Here is a 15,100-nt window from a genome sequence, read left to right as displayed (position 1 = left end):
ACAGGAAGCCACATTGCTGTCATTTTATATCCCCCCACTTAGTGCACCTAAGCTGTATTCTCCAAACAAAGCAGAACACAGCTCTGATAAGCATTCAATTAACAAATGCTTACTGGCTCCCTCCTCTGTGCCTACCACCCTGCTGGTTGCTGAAGACCTCGCCATCGGCAGGAGTGGCCCTCGCTTAGGCTTCGCAGCCCTGCAGGGGAGGAAAAGTGGCAAGAAGACAGGCAACCACGATGCTGTGTGATACATGCCAGGATGACCAAGGAAGCCCCTAAGGGTACTTGGGCTGGGGTGCTCAGGGATGGCTTTCTGGAGGAGGTGCCATCTCAATGAGTAGGCCTGTGCCAGGCAAATGCGTGGGAAGGTACAGCCTGTCCAAAGGCCCCAGGGCAAAAGAGAACATTCTTACAGATTCTTGGAATTGCCACAAGTATTTGCTGTAGTGTGGAGTAGAACGGGGGAGTGGGGAGTGAGGGCCGTCAGGCACACAAGTCAGGGAGGGGCCGGTGGGGAGTGTGTTAGGGCGTAAGTCGGGGAGGGAGGCCCCGTATCTGCGGGAGATACAGCACATTTTAACTTCTTCCACTTGCTAGCTTCATGAACTTGGGTAACAGCAGCCTCAGTGAATGACAGACTCGGTTTGGTCACTCCTGTACTGGGCCTTCTGTGGAAGGGCCCAGGCTTACTTGCTGCATGTCCCTGGGCAAGTTGACCCAAATTTTCTCATCTGTAAAACGAAGATGAAAGCCCCTCACAGAGTTATTGTGAGCCTTGCCCGAGCCCATGCCCAGCACAGGATCTGGGACAGAAACGCCGATATATGGTAACTTTTATTCGTTATTATAAATCAGGGAATGACTGACAGGGAGGTGCCCATACAACCTGGAAGTGACATTACATTCTGGGTTGAAACCAGAATGACTCATGGTGTCAGAAATGTGATGTGCTCCCTGGGGGAGAAGCATTCCTTCAAAGATGGCCCCTGTCCCGGTGGGTGACTGGGATTGGGGTAACACCGATGTCTGATCAGGATGCCCAGGGTGTCATCTCCTGAACATGACTGGAATGTAGAGACCGGAGTTCCAGAGGCCTCGCCTGATCAGTGGAGTTGTATGGCCTGCCCGAAGAACAAATAGGAATCCTAAAATCCAGGAGGGCTCCTAGGAGCAGACACCTGGCTGTGTTTGCTCAGCGGAGAGAAGTAGACACAGACATTCACAACGAGGGGGAGAGAGGGAGAAAAAGAGATTATTGACTCCTCCAGAGCCTGAATGAAATCCCTTAAAACCTCTCAGGCCTTTGCTTGGGTTCCTCATTCCCCAAGCAACCGGCAGATGAACTTGGCCCCACCAAAATGCCCCTGGTTGGAGGCAGACCCTGGTGTTCCAGCTCCTGCATTGTAAACATTTTATATCTCTATTATTTCTTTATGACACAAGTCCATTGTGAAAGAATTTGAAAACCAGCTAAGCCCAACAGAAAAAGAACCCCCTGTAGAGACATTGTATTTTGGTGGAGATCCTTGGACAATTTATACCCACATACCTGCATGTAAATGCACATCCCAGTGAAACTGTGCAGAGTGAATCTTGTTAAACAGATGAATGATGATACGTGTAAATGTGTTATTTTTTTAAAAATTAACAAAAATGACATAGCGCTATGCCTACTGAATTACAACTTCTCTACTTGGTAATGGGCCACAAATATCCTTCCTGTGTATGAACATCCACGTCATCACCCACGAATGATGCCGTTCCATGGTGTGCGTGTGCCTTCATTTGTTTAAACGAATTGTTGCACTGTGGGATGTTTCCAGTTTTCCACTTTCATGGACCCGCTCCGATGAACGTACTTGTGCAGGCTCCCGAGTGCCAGATGGATGTCGACTTCTGGTCATCATTGCACGTAGGAGGACACTGACACGCCGAGATGTTAAAGCAAACTTCCAAGGCCACAGCTGTGGTGTGGCTGAACCAGACTTGGAAGCCAGAGTTCCCATTTGGGGAATTCTTTTCCGGAACGTCTGTTTTCTCCTATTCCTTTTTTTTTTTTTTTTTTTTAAGATTTATTTATTTATTTATTTGACAGAGAGAAAGAGAGAGAGAGAGATCACAAGTAGGCAGAGAGGCAGGCAGAGAGAGAGGGAGAAATAGGCTCCCTGCTGAGCAGAGAGCCCGACTTGGGACTCGATCCCAGGACCGGGAGATCACGACCGGAGCCCAAGGCAGAGGCTCAACCCACTGAGCCACCCAGGCGCCCCTGTTTTCTCCTATTCTTTAGAGCAACTGTTCCCTCCATGTACCTCCCCAGTCCCGTGACGACAGTCGGGGCAAGTGACCCACATCCTTCTCTGACACCTTTTACACTTCAGGAGTGTCCCGTTCTGGGGGGAATTGGGAGGAGTAAAAGCAGTCATGTATGACAGGGGCCTCACGATGCTGCATTTCGTAAATTGTAACGCCTCCGCGAATGTCAGGAGCTCCCAGCAAGGGCCTAGACGCACAGTCAGACACCAGTGCTGTTGAGCCAAATCCCCTGACCTGCCCCAGCCCAGGAAGGAAGCCTCCAGATTCACACTAGGGAGGGAGAAATCCGCTGTCCTGAGGCAGAAGCAGCCAGTGGCAGCATCTCTAGGGCCTGCCATGGTTCCCTGCCTAAGAGCCAAAATGGGAAGGAAGGTTTGTTATTATGAGGGGTACTCACCCTCGTGGTCTCCCTGAGGGAGGATGTGTGCACGCCACAGGCCTTCCAGAATGTTCATTGGTAATCAACATCTCTGAAAATCTGAGGAATGTTGTAAACTGAGAAAAGGGATGAAACACAGATCTTCCAGTGTTTCAATTGATGTGTTTACCAGAGTAACGGCTTGGAGATTAGCAGGTGAATATTAAAATCTGTTTCTTTAGGTTTTTTTTTTTTTTTTTTAAGATGTTATTTACTTATTTAAGAGAGAGCATTAGCAGGGAAGAGAGGAGGAAGCAGGCTCCCCACTGAGCAAGGAGCCTGATGCAGGGCTCAATCCCAGAACCCCGAGATCATGACCTGAGCTGAAGGCAGATACTTAACCAGCTGAGCCCCGCAGGCGCCCCTAAAATCTGTTTCTTTCATTGACCTTTTAAAACTGACCTTTTAAAAAGTATGACGGTCACTTTGCAGTATTTAATATTGGATTTTTAGTATCAAGCCTCCTACTGGAATCTGGTCAGTGGAGGGTGTCAGACCCCAGGGTTGAACTAAAAAGAGCCGTGGGAAGCAGAGGTACGTCTGGGGCCCCAGAAGGACTGGCTCAGTGGCAGGAGACCCAGAAATGGCAGAGAATCACTGAGAACTAGGGAGGGGACCGGGGTCCCACAGAAGGTGGGCAATGACTCAAAATCCTCAGAAGTATAGCAACACAATTTGGGAATAACCAGGGTTTCCAGAGCAAACCCAAAGAAAAGCAAAAGTCTCTGTGGCTAGATGGGATGAACGTCTAACATCTTCAGATTCTTTTTCCAGGAGTAATGACAGGTACGTCAGATAATCCAGCCCCCCGACCCCCTTCTTGTGACCCAGGTTGCATGTCTGCCATGAGTTCATTCCCATCGTGTAACTTAACTGGCCTTATTTGCATAAATATAAGAATAAAAATATGCCCAAAGAAACATGGCCACTGACCATAAACAGAAAACTGCCAGTATCACCAAACAGTTAAAAACAAATAAGTACGTAAAAGCCACAGTGATGACAGGTATTGCTATGGGAGGGCTAATTAGTATGAAGCCTGGAAAATTTACTGATATTAGAGATCAAGAGTTTAAAAGTTACTCTGATTCAGTAACTTCAATTCTAGAAATCTGAGAGAAAGACAGCAAGGTGAACAAAAATGCATGTGAAGGATGTTTATCAAAGTGTTACTCATGTTGGCAAAAGTTACAAACAAAAAAAAAGGAGAAGGAAATAATCCAAGTATTCAACAATGAGGAAATTTTTAAAGAAGTTAGGGCATGCACATTTGATGTAGTACTATATAGCTACTAAAAACCATGTTTTTTAAAAAAAGATTTAATTGATTAACTAATTAACTTAGAAAGCATGGGTTGGGGGAGATGGAGAAAATCTCAAGCAGACTCCCCACTAAGCACAGAGCCCAATGTCGGGCTCCATCCCGTGACTCTGAGATCATGACTTGAGCAGAAACCAAGACTAGTGGTGAGCCACCTCTAAAAACCATGTTTTTGAAGAATATTTAATGACCTGGGAAATGTTTGTAACATCGGGAGCAAGATACAAAATTGGATCTGTGTCAGAATTATATTTTAGTACAATTTTATGTATACATACATATTTATCCCCCGAAACACATATTTATGTGTTTTACACATATAAATTTAATTATTATAAATTTTATTATAAATTTAATATAAATATAAATATGTGTAAATAAATAACATTTATTTATCCCCCAAAACACATATAAAATATTAGGAAGGAAATACAAGTTTAAAAGAGTTATTCCTGGGGACACCTGAGTGGCTCAGTGGCTCAGGTCATGATCCCAACGTCCTGGGATCGAGTCCCACATCGGGCTCCTTGCTCAGCAGAGCCCAGTACCAATACTTTCCTCTACCTCTGCCTGCTGCTCCCTGGCTTGTGCTCTCTCTCTCTCTCTCCGGCAAATAAATAAATAAAATCTTTAAAAAAATGTTATTTCTGTTTTGGGAATTATAGGTGATTTTTATTTCCGTCTTTGACTCTTAGCCTATTCGACAACTTTCTATGTTGATGATACTATTTTTAAACAATGACCGATATTTGGAGAGCAAGATCTAGGCTTCTTACCCCCTCCATAGTCAATGGTGAAAAGACCCAGTCCAGGCCTTCAAGAAGCTTCTACTCCGCAGGAGAAAACAATCAAGCAAACAGCAAGTGAATTCTGAAGATTATAATTCTACCTCCTCCCTTGGAAATGTTCGAGGACCTAGGAGGAAAGAGGAACCAGCGTTTTGGTTGCTGATGATTTGGGCTCTGGGTTGAATAGACTATCTGTTGTGAAAGTGTATTGTGCAAAAGGAGAATGGGGCTTTTTATGAAGGGAGATAAAGAGGGCGCGGGGTGGAAACTGCTAGGCTGGGGGAGGAGGAGGCAGGCCTGGACATGGCGGGTGGACTGTGGGCAGGGCTGCCCTGAAGGACCTTCAAGTTGTCCTCCTCGTCCTACACCTGGGTCACAGTGTCCAGGGCCTGCCGAGTGCTTGGTGCTCTCTTCGTAACAGGGGCTCCACCGGTGTGTACTGTCCCTAAGAATGGATGAACGAATCAGCGTGTGACATCGGGGACAACACTCACATGTTTCCTTTAAGGCATCAACTGAACACGTTGTCTGGAAAAGAAAGACACAATTGTGAGGCCATGACGATGAGCGGGACAGGGGAGGAACTGATACTCTTGACCAAGGCGGCGAGGTGTGCGTGTGTGTCTGGGTGTTTGTGTGTATGCGTGTGTCGGCTTTAATGTCAGGAGGGACCCGAGTTCGAGTTTGAACGTGGCCACAAATGGAGTCGAGGAGCTCTTGGCTGTGTCTGCTTGCCAGCTGTGTGACCTGGGCCAGACCCAGTCTCGGAATGCTTCACTGCCTAGAAAATGGGCTTAGGACAACCTACGTTCCTGGAGATCAGACGAGATAACTATGCCTGCAAGAGAATGCTGTGTAGACGGCAAAGCACTCTGCAAATGGGACAAGCTTTTAATGTCAGTATGATTACCTATAACCCCCCAGGCATCACCTGCTCGGCAGGGACTGGGGAGGGGTAGGGACCATAGCGTGACGGCTTTGCTGCGTCAAATCTTCAGACATGAATTCTCTTTTTGGTCTCCTGCTTTTGCCTTTAATCTTTGCTTCATCAACAAACATTTACTGAGAACCCACAAAGTACCCGCCACCCTCCCAGGCAACAAATGGTGACACGGGTAAGACTAGTGATGACTTATACGAAGAACAGAAGAGGCGGACCCAGCTCTTATCTTTGGGGAGACTTTCTTAGAAGTGGTGACGTTTAAGATGAGTCTTGAAAGAAAAGCGGGAATCAGCTCAGGGAAACAAGTGGGGGACATGCTTTGAACAGGGGAACAGACTTTAGGAAGTTCCTTATGCTGCAGTTTCCCAGTCTGAAGCCTTGCTCTATCCCACTGCTGAATGAGACGATACACGCCAAGGGCCTTGCACAGAGCCTGGTCTTCGGTTGTTACTGTAGAAAAAAGCCTGTTCTTTGTCCTCTTGCTATCAAAATCACTTCCCCTTTGAAGCTTACTTCCTGCTCACATTTTGGCACTTTCCCCTCGGCTCCTGAAGATATTTTGCCTGTTGGCTGGGGCCGTAAGTTAAACTCAACCTATTTGCCAGGATCCACAGAATAATTTTAAAAGTGGAATTTTCGACCATAAAGAAAAATCCCAGTAAATTTGAAATACAGACCTCGTATGGATCACATCCCTCATTCACAATATGCTGAAACTAGAAACGAATGGCAATTGGTTCTTCAAAATTCTCCAGAATTGCTTTTAGATAAAAGAGAAAAGGATAAAGAGTTAATTTGGAAAATAACCCAAAGACGAACCAGATCTATGAAAACCAATGGTGTATGTGAGAAGTTCTACTCAAAAAAAAAAATTTTTTTTTAAAGATTTTATTTACCTATTTGACAGAGAGAGATCACAGCTAGGCAGAGAGGCAGGCAGAGAGAGAGGAAGGGAAGCAGGCTCCCCGCTGAAGAGAGAGCCCAATGCGAGGCTCCATCCCAGGACCCTGGGATCACGACCTGAGCTGAAGGCAGAGGCTTAACCCACTGAGCCACCCAGGTGCCCCTCTACTCAAAAATTTATTTAGCTTTATTTATTTATTCGAGGGGGCTTGTGGAGGGAGGAGCAGAGACAGAGACAAGCAGACTCTGCCTCATAAGCACAGAGCCCAATGAGAGACTCGATCTCACAACCCTGAGATCATGACCTGAGCCGAAATCAAGAGTCATACCCTCAACCGACTGAGCCACCCAGTTGCCCCCAAAATTTGTTTAGCTTTTAAGATGATTTTACTATTAAAATCAGAAGTTAAACAAATAAAATATTCACTACATAAATTTAGAAATATCAGAAAACAAAACCCCAAATAAAGATAAGGAAGGAAGGATGCCTGCGTGGCTCCGTGGGTTAAGCATCTGCTTTTGCTCAAGTCATGATCCTGGGATCCTGGGATCGAGTCCTGCATGGAGCTCCCTGCTCAGCGGGAAGCCTGCTTCTCCTTCTCCCCCTGCCCCTCCCTGCCTGCTTGTGCGTGCACACTCTCCCCCTCTCAAAAGATAAATAAAATCTTAAAAAAAAAATAAGGAAAGAAGAGATCAGGCAAAAAGCAGAAAAGAATAAATTAGGACAATGGAAAACAGTCCAATTAATGCGTGTGCCTTTGAGTCGGTTCTTTTTGCAAAAACGAGGTCTAGATAATACAATGGGCAAATGTAATGAAGAAAAGAAAGCAGAAACAGACACAAGCCGAAATGGTGGGAATAACGGAAGCAGAGAGACTTTAAAAATAAAAATCTAAAAGGATAGTATGGGACATTGCTGACACATTTTGAAAACTCCCATGAAAAAGGCAATTTTCTGGGAAAAAGAAGATAGAAAAATTTCCCTGTGTGACAGAATCAAAAGCAGAAAATCTGAAGTGCCTCCTTCGGTTTCTGCTCAAAAGCACCCTGGACAGAGAGACTTCCCCAACCAACTTTCCAAAGCCCCGCACTCCCACTCCCCTGTATTTCCATTTTCCCCGGAGCGCTTCACACCATCTGATATGACATATGTCTAATTGCTTCCTTGTTTCCCTTCTTCTCTCCCCCCTGGAATAGGAGCTTCCTGAGAAGAGAGAATTTGGTTTTGTTTTTTTTTTTTTTTTTAATTAAACTTTTTGTTTTGACATAATTGTGTTTTTTTAATTAAATGTTTTATTTTGAGATCATTCTAAGAAAACCGCTTGGCTTGCTGCTGTATACCTACTGCACAGACCTGGCACACAGCGCGCTCCAGAAATAAATACTAGTTTAATGAATAAGGGAATTGAGGAAGAATTTAAGGGAGAGATCGAGAACACTTCCGCCCAAAGTTGTCAGTCCAGAGGGTTTTACTGCAGGGGATGTCTTTGAAATTTATGGGGCATGAGTAACCCCATGTTCTAGAAATTAAACCAAAATATAGCATTTTCTCAATGAAGAAAACTGCCTCGCCCCCCCCCCCCCCCAAAAGAAGACTTGAATAAGGAGAGACCCATCCTATGCTTGGGGTAAAGGTTAAATAATGTATAGGTAGAAAAGTGAAATGAATTTACTGGCTTAGTGCAAACCCAAATGTGACTCTTTTTCAGACTTTTGCAAAAAAATAAATAAATAAATAAAATTCATTTAGCAATATAAACAATTTCAAAGAAAATTTTGTAAAATAAGAGGAAGGATGGAGGGAACTGATCGATATATAAAACATACTACAAAATTATAATATTTAAACATACTAGAAAATTATAATATTTAAAATTGTGTGGTATTAGGGCAAAGATATACAGTAATTTTCTGTTTTATTCATCTTATTTTAATTAATTAGTTGTTTATTTTAGGAAAGAAGGGGGAGAGAGAGTGTGCCGGTGCTTGGGGGAAGGGAGGGACTGAGGGAGAGGGAGGATTGTAAGCAGCCTCTATGCCCAGCTCAGAGCCCAGCTCGGGGCTCCATCTCAAGACCCTGAGATCATGACCTGAGCTGAAATCAACGGTTGGTTGCTTAACGGACTGAGCCAACCAGATGCCCCTATTTTTCTTATCTTTTTGCGTTTTTTTTTTTAATGATGTGCAGTTATTTTAATAGATTAAAATAGATAGCTCAAGGGGCGCCCAAGTGGCTCAGTCAGTTGAGCGTCTACCTTTGGCTCAGGTCATGATCCCAGGATCCTGGGATCGAGTCCTGCATCGGGCTCCCTGTCCAGTGGGGAGCCTGTTTCTCCCTCTGCCTGCTCCCCCCTGCTTGTACTCTTTCTCTCTCTCTCTTTCTCTCACTGTCAAATAAATAAATAAAATCTTTTTTTAAAGATTTTATTTATTTTTAATTTTATTTTTAGAAAAGACCTATTTATTTATTTCAGAGAGAGGGAGAGCAGGAGCACGAGGGCGGGGAAGGGGCAGAAAGAGAGGGAGGGAGAGAAGCCGACTGCCCGCTGGGTGTAGATCCAGTCATGGGGTTCGATCTCACAACCCTGAGATCAGGACCCGAGCCCAAGTCAAGAGTCGACACCTAACCGACTGAGCTACCCAGGCACTCCCAAGATTTTATTTTTAAGTAATTCCCACACCCAACATGAGGCTCGAACTCACAACCCGGAGATCAAGAGTCACCTGTTCATCGACTGAATCAGCCAGGTGGCCCTAGAAATGACTTTTTAAGCTTAGACTCAGTGGAGGAAATCAACAGTAAAAAGAACATTTTGGGTGATGTAAATAAGTCAAACCTTACTACGTTAAGAAAACAAAAATTATCTCCAAGAGCTATAAAGTGAACAAATCAAGTCGCAGTTAGGATAATGTTCACGTAAGGAAGAAAAATGTACACAAAACAAAGCTATCTATTTTTATGTGAATATACCATGTGTGTAAATATCTAGGAAGTGGTGAGTACTAGTACTAGTACTGACATACTAGTATTTGGAGTGTGGAATGGACTGGAGAAGATGGTGGGCCGAGGGGACCTTTATTTGAAGTGTATGGTTTAAAATTTTTTACATCAAGAATATGCCCATGATCACTTATACCATTTTAAAAGGTAAAGTGGTGACAAAAACAAAAAGGCAGAGTGTGTTAGACATTTTAAAATATTTCAAAAGCCGTCTTTAAAAATTATATAAACAGCGGTATAAATTTCCTTTTAACTGTAAAATCCCAACAGGTAAATGATCAAAAGATACCCTAAGTCAGGTCACTCAGGAGAAAATAACCAGAAAACAAAATGACAAGAAAATGTTTATGCTCACAGTCATTTAAATAAATCCCAAGTGGAAGCCAGCATGGAGGGTTCAGATTCTAGCTTCCCTTCTGGGTCCCGGTACAGGCTCCCTCCTGGGGAGCCCACAGCCCAAGAGGGTCCCTGCCCAAATGCTCCTAACTGGAGGTTTTGCCAGCGCTGCCCTTCTGTGGAGTGCGTGGCCCTGTCCTGCCCCCGACGGGGCCCTCCGGCCCTTTCTGCGGCAGGACCCAGTGTGAGTTGAAGGAGATCTGGTGGGATGGCCCGGCTCAGACATTGCTGAGACCTTTGCTGGCAGCTGAGCACTGGAGCATGGGGAAAGGTTGGCATTAGGGCTTCCCAGAGCTGGGAGGAAACCAGGAGTTGAGGTGGGCAGGACAGATGAAAACAAAGGGACTTTTTTTTTTTTTTTTAAGATTTTATTTATTTGACAGACAGAGATCACAAGCAGGCAGAGAGGCAGGCAGAGAGAGAGGAGGAAGCAGGCTCCCTGCTGAGCAGAGAGCCCGATGCGGGGCTCGATCTCAGGACCCTGAGATCATGACCTGAGCTGAAGGCAGAGGCTTTAACTCACTGAGCCACCCAGGCACCCCGAAAACAAAGGGATTTTAAAGCTCACGGAGCAGGGACCCCGGGGTGTCTCAGTTGGTTAAGTGTCCAACTCTCGTTCTAACCTCAGGTCTTGATTTTGGTGTCTTGAAGGAGCCGTGTGTTGGGCTCCCTACTTAAAACTCTTGGAGCAGAGTGGAAACCCTTGGGCACAGGGACCCTCTGCTCCAGTGTCTGGATCCCTAGTGTTGCTGACAGTGTATGGACTCCATGTGTCCACTGTGCGACTGGAGAGTGCTCATCCCTCTGGATCCGGACAACTTCGGTTGAAATCCCAGCTCTACCAACTACTTACTTGATGCCAAGAAAGTGAACATTCCTGAACTCTTTTTTTACTTTCATGCATTGAGGATAAGAACAGAGCTCCAGGGGCACCTGGGTGGCTCAGCTGGTGAAGCTTCTGGCTTCCACTCAGGTCATGATCTCAGGGTCCTGGGATCAAACCCCATCAGGCTCTCTGCTCAGCAGGGAGCCTGCTTCCCCCTCTCCCTCTGCCCTTGTGCTCTCTTGCTTGCTCACTGGCTCGAGCACGAGCACGCTATCTCTCTTTCTCTCTCAATGAATAAATAAAATCTTAAAAAAAAAAAAAAAAGAACAGAGCTCCAGGGGTGGTGGTGCGGGGGAGGGTTCAGCGGGAGAGCCAGCGAGGTGCTCAGCAGGAGGTCAGGCACAGTAAAAGTCTTGCTAGCTGGCCAGTGAGGGCTGGTTTATCATTCTCCAGAAGCCTGACCGCTCATCAGTGTGAAGTGGTTCATGGATACGAACTTGTGGGTCTTGTGGCTGCAGGCCATCTCCACTCACATGGTCTCTACATGTCACTTGTCCAAAACAGAGCTCCTTATCCCCTTCTGGTCTTCATACTAAACCTGTCCCCACATTGGGCTCCTGTCAATGGCACCACCGTCCATCCAGGGTCAACCAGAAACCTGCCGTTCCTTCTCTTTCACCCCTGATGCCCATTAATTGCTGGTGGTTGATTTCGCCATGGAAAGACTTCTCAGGCACTCATCAGCCTTTCCTTTCCCATGGGCCTGGTCCAGCTGCCAGTATGTCCCTCCCCTGTGACAGCCTCTGGCCGCTCTGGGTCCACTCTGGACCCCTCTGACCTATTCTTCAAAAAATATTCTCTTAATGACTTAAACCCTTTTATTTATTTATTTTTGTGAGAAAGAGAAAGAGAGAGCGAGCAGGAGGGCAAGTGGGGGGAGAGGGGCAGAAGGGAGAAGAAGCAGACTCCCGGATGAGCAGGGAGCCCAAGTGGGACTTGATCCCAGGATCCTGGGATCATGACCAGAGCCGAGGGCAGATGCTTAACTGACTGAGCCATGCAAGTGCCCAACTTAAACCCTTTTATTTTATTTTATTTATTTTTTAAAATATTTTATCCATTTATTTGACAGACAGAGATCACAAGTAGGCAGAGAGGCAGGCAGAGAGAGAGAGGAAGGGAAGCAGGCTCCCCGCAGAGCAGAGAGCCCAACTCAGGGCTTGATCCCAGGACCCTGGGATCATGACCTGAACTGAAGGTAGAGGCTTTAACCCACTTGAGCCACCCATGTGCCCCAACTTAAACCCTTTTAATGGACTTCTATTGCTCTTAGGATAAATCAAAATAAAAAGCCCTATTTACTAAGCAGCTACACGATCCCATGCTCTGTGATTTATCTCCTTCAGCTCTCGAAACCCTGTTAGGTAGATACCATCACTTCCAGCTGGCTGGGTCACCTTCAACAAATTCATTTAGTGCTTCAGTTTCATCATCTGCTAAGTGGAGATAAAAACCTTACCTCAGGGGCGCCTGGGTGGCTCAGTGGGTTAAAGCCTCTGCCTTCAGCTCAGGTCATGATCCCAGGGTCCTGGGATCGAGCCCCGCATCGGGCTCTCTGCTCAGCGGGAAGCCTGCTTCCTCCTCTCTCTCTTCCTGCCTCTCTGCCTACTTGTGATCTCTCTGTCAAATAAATAAATAAAATCTTTAAAAAAAAAACCAAAAAACCTTACCTCATTCGGTTATTGTGAGAACCAAACTAGTTCTATCACGGACACTGCTCAGAATATGCTCGGCACGTAGTATGTGCTCATTCAACTGAGCTAAGTGTTGGGGAAGATGCACTGTGTGGCAGATAGGGAAAGAGAAACAGGTTAGAAAACTCACCCAGGGGCTCCCAGTGGCTGAATGGCCATCACTATGCTGATCTTCAGGGAGCGTCCAGGTGTCCTGCCCGTTGCTCACCATGCCTTGTTAGGGTTTCTGGGCTTTATCTTTCAAGGCAATGATTTCCAGGGGCGCCTGGGTGACTCAGTGGGTTAAGCCTCTGCCTTCGGCTCAGGTCATGATCTCAGGGTCCTGGGATGGAGCCCCGCATCAGGCTCTCTGCTCAGCAGGGAGCCTGCTTCCCGACCCCCCGCCTGCCTCTCTGCCTATTTGTGATCTCTCTCTCTGTCAAATAAATAAATAAAATCTTAAAAAAAAAAGACAATGATTTCCAAAGTGTGTCTGTTAAATGACAATGCATAAGAAGGTTGTCTGTGCCAGAATGGGCAGAGGATTGATGGAGAAAAAATCAAAACAGGTCCTCTACTGAAAGATTCCTCGGAGCCTTTACTTTGTCATTATGTGTCCAGATTCTCTAAGAGTGTAAATGCCATAGAGGGTTTCTTAAACTTATTTGACCCAAGAATAAGGGCTCTAAGGTACACACGGAAGGCTATAAGAAATGCTGCTGTCGGTCCCGGGCAAACTTGAAAGGTTTTTGGAGGGTTGCAAAGGATGGGATCACATTGGCGTTTTAGGCAAAGAAATTCTGTGACATGGTTGCCACTGTGGAGAGAGCACATGGGAAAGGAGAGGGAATCTTGTTCTCGGGGAAACAGAAGCAGCAGAGAATCACCTTCCCGGGCCAATGGGCAGGGGTGGGATGATGCTCTGCGTTGGCTCACCTGGGGTGCTGTCCCCGTACTTCTAGATGGTCAGAGAGGGGAAAGCCTGAGGGCTAGCGACACATGGATTTGAACGCCCCTGGGGCTGAGACTAGCACCTCTCTTGTGTATTTCCTCCCACAAGCCCGGGTCATTCTTCTGCAGGTCCAGCCTCCCCCTGTAGCCAGGTCTCCTCCCTCCCAGCACCTCCTCCCCCTGCCTTACCACCTCTTGCCCCGGTGCTGCAGAACCACCGCCCGGACAGGTAATGGGACCATCTCCTTTGGATTCCACTCGTGGGCCCCGAATGGCCCAAATCATGGTGCAGTCGCGAAGACCCGCATCTTCCAGACATCCCTGTTCAAAAAGATGTCAGACGAATGTTCTCCTTGATGCACCTACGTCAAGAAAAAGGAAAACCGTAACATGTGAGGGGAAATTCAGCCTAACAGGGAGCCCTGCTGCCAACCTCCTGAGTCCTTGGAAGGTGGAGAAGCCCCCTTCAGATCCTTACAGGAGTCTCCATCTGCTAGCTCGTGCTCATTAATTAGTGTCTTTTTTCTCAGGCATCAGCACTCGCAGCAAATAATGACAAGGTTTCAGATCCAAAATCTTTTTTATTTATCACCCCCTGTTGTAAGCTTTGCTTTCTATTTTTCATTGCAAATAGCCAAGCATTTCCACTATATTATGGATTGTATTTTACGGTGTTAGGCAAGTTGGGGGAGTTGACAATAAAATATGCCCCCTCCCCTCTCCCCACATGGGTAAAAATGTGCTGAGTTCGAAACTGATTTACAAATGATTTTTTGGAGCATAATCTGTCTGGAAGCTATTTGGCATATCTCTGTAACCACAAAATTGTGGATCTGATTGTGAATTTGCTCACCCCAAGGAGACTTGCTTTCTTTTCTTTTCTTCCTTCCTCCCTCCCTTCCTTCCTCCCAGCAACCCTCTTTGTCTCTCCCATTCTCTGTGACATTCAACAGCAACCCCCCACACCCATCCCTCCTGCTTCTTGTGATTTTCCCTAATGCTGCTTGGAGGGCACCACCCCTCCTCCGCTCTAAGTTCAAGTCTGGGTGGGTGTTGACCTCACCCAAAGGTGGCCTATGCCTAGGCCCAGCCAACCAACACAGCATGTTTCCCTGTGTCCGTGCTGAGCTGAGTCAGCCAGCTAGAGACAATGAAACTCTCTTAGTTTTGTGGGACTAGCCTTTCCCTTTTCCTGAGAGGGTAAGAGCTGTGACCGCCATCTTTCCATGACCAGAAAGTGAGGCCAACATGGAGGAGAGCAGAGCTGAGAAGTCTTTGATCCTCTGATAGGCTCAGGGGAAACTCCACTGACACGGGGGGCTTTTGCCCTATAAACCACTAAATCCACTTGGCTTAAACCAGTTGGGGTTGGGTTTTCGGTCACTTGGTAACCAAAAGGGTCCTTATTGGTTCCCTCACTCTCTCATGTCCAGTCACCTCTTCTGCATTTGGCGACCCTCATGGCAGGTTCCCCGATCCCCCAGTGTGGATCACAGCACACCACT

The sequence above is a fragment of the Lontra canadensis genome, unplaced genomic scaffold, assembly GCF_010015895.1.
Source record: "Lontra canadensis isolate GAN:19392208 unplaced genomic scaffold, GSC_riverotter_1.0 scaffold94, whole genome shotgun sequence".
Taxonomy (NCBI): domain Eukaryota; kingdom Metazoa; phylum Chordata; class Mammalia; order Carnivora; family Mustelidae; genus Lontra; species Lontra canadensis.
Note: the sequence above shows the minus strand (reverse complement) of the source record.